At 35.9% G+C, this 2,500-nt stretch overlaps 1 protein-coding gene across 1 annotated transcript in view; it reads left to right on the top strand.

Moving 5' to 3' along the window:
• LOC144956525 (uncharacterized) overlaps positions 1 to 1,957 on the top strand; it is an 8,816-nt gene extending 6,859 nt beyond the window's left edge. The window contains exon 5 of the mRNA XM_078887080.1: positions 1,903 to 1,957. The gene's annotated coding sequence lies outside the window, so the exon portion shown is untranslated. The remainder of the gene's footprint in view (positions 1 to 1,902) is intronic.
• Positions 1,958 to 2,500: the final 543 nt, after the last annotated feature.

A 2,500-nucleotide genomic window follows, 5' to 3' on the forward strand; every position in this document is an offset into this window, starting at 1 on the left:
GAATTGTGCGTTTCGGGTTTCCCCTTTATCAACAAAACAGGATGAATGAAACACCACATACGAATGAGATATTGTGGTAGTGGCATTGTTAAGATGCATAAACAAAAACATTGATAGGGCAGGAAATACTACTGCTACTGCTACTTATGATTATACTTATGAATATCTACATCCCTCACATTTTGTATTCATTACCAAATTGTTGTGAATGAAAGTAATTGAAGAGTACAGGGGAAAACCCCTAGATGTCCATTTTTGAAATGTTTGTGACTACCCTCTTTGAGTGATATCAGGGCATTAACTATAAACTTCCCCTTAATAAATAGGAACTTCAACCATAACTCTTTAATGGTTGTATTTTTTTTTTTTGTTCGATGTTATTTCTGTAGAGGGGAAATTTAGACGCCTGACATCACTCAAGGGGGCAGTCACGAAAATTTAAAAAAACTGGACATCTGTTGTTTTCCCCCTGTACTCTTCAATTGTATTCAAGTATCGTAACTTGTATCGTCCATCTGATGTAGTATCGTCCATCTGATGTAGTATCGTCCATCTGATGTAGTATCGTCCATCTGATGTAGTATCGTCCATCTGATTTAGTATCGTCCATCTGATGTAGTATCGTCCATCTGATGTAGTATCGTCCATCTGATGTAGTATCGTCCATCCGATGTAGTATCGTTCACAACTAGCGTCTGTTCTAGTATCTACCGTGTTGAGAGTCTTACTGTATCCAACCGTCATCCTGTACACATGTATCTTATGTTATGTTGTTTAATAATAGGCAATGAGATTAGCGGAAGAGTAGCGTCCCTTGATTGGACGTCACCCATTGTCTGTAACGTCACCGGCGGAAAAGTTAATAAAGAGAGAACGTCATGTTGGTTGTGCGCATGGTCTCTCGTCCTCGCTTCCGAGTTGGTTTGTTGATGCTTGGAATAAAACGTCATATTAATGAATGATCTAAGAACACAACACAATTCCATTATATTTATCTTCTAACAATAGTCTATACTTTATTATATTTCACTTTCTATACTGCATTCCACACAGTTCCTCCCCGCACCTCTCCCCCCCCCCCCTCTTTTTTTTTTGACTTAATTAATTGCGCACATTTTATAAATATCTATTTTTCTATTTTAATTCGTGCTTCCTTACAAAGGGGCATAGATACTATTTCCTGCCCATCAATGTTTTTGTTTATTATTCATCTTAACAACGCTAGCTCAATATTCGGTGGGGGGGGGGGGGGGGAGGTGGTAGCGGTACGGTCTTTGCTTCAGTACCCAAAAGGTACCGAGTTCAATTACCTGCCTCGACGTGTAGGATTGAGCAAGTCACCTCGTCCTAGCTCACTTTCCGGCGCTGCACTGCGGCTAACGCCTGTGTTATTCCAGTCTTCTCTCGGAATATACCCTAAAGATCAATTTCCCCTTGGGGATGAATAAAGGGAATTTATTTATTTATCTATTTATGACAAGGGTAAAGGTAGACCAAGAAAAACATATTTGAATAGTTTGAAGAGCTGGGTGACAAAGAAAGAGAAGAGTAATAATCGTTTTCTGAGGTTATCTGATCAGAGAGATGAATGGCGTACCATGATCACCGATGTCTGGCACAGACTTGGTACTTGAAGAAGAAGAATCTATTTATTTATTTATTTATTTATCATTGTTATTATTATTATTATTATTATTATTATTATTATATTATTATTATTATTTTTATTATTATATTATTATTATATTATTATTATTATTATTATCATTATTTCATTATTAACATTATTATTATTTATTATTATATTATTATTATATTATTATTATTATTATTATTATTATTATCATATATATATTTCATTATTATTAACAATAATTTCGTATTTATCTTGTTCCATTCCAGATGCCCCAATGATGAAGGGTGTGTTCTATGGCTAAAATAAAATATTCACACAATTTGTTTGTCGTTCACAACCAGCCTTTTTTTTTTTTTGGTGTTGTTTTCGTTGTTGTTTGTTTGTTTGTTTGTTGTTTTTTTTTTTTTCTTTTTGTTTTTTTTTAAAGCTTTGACTCCTGTTGTATGTCTGTAGCGGGTCGGAAGGCCAAAGGTTCTTGTCCCACACTGTGCGGCGCATAGTTGAGTCCTTGGAAATGGCTCTCTTGTGCGGCCATGTGGTCCTGTGGTATGACACTCGCTTTCGGATCGGAAGGTCCTGGGTTCTAGACCCGCTCTGTGCGGCGCATAGTTGAGTCCCTTGGAAATGGCTCTTACCTCACATTCTCTCATCTTACTCGTAATCCGTTCCCTTAATGGAAAAAGTGTGCAAATTGTGTAACCAGCATGAAATTTTCACACAAAATGCAAATTTTATGAGGATTTCGAAAATAGGTGGCTCCAAGTTGAAAAATAGCTGGAACCAAGAGTTATTGCCCTTTAAAGGTGACAAAATGCATTTTTAAAAAAAATAATTTTTTTCCTCAAAAATTTACAGTTTTATAAA

Source organism: Berghia stephanieae, chromosome 11 (genome assembly GCF_034508935.2).
Source record: "Berghia stephanieae isolate SIO BIC M18660-M18661 chromosome 11, UCSD_Bste_1.3, whole genome shotgun sequence".
NCBI lineage: Eukaryota > Metazoa > Mollusca > Gastropoda > Nudibranchia > Aeolidiidae > Berghia > Berghia stephanieae.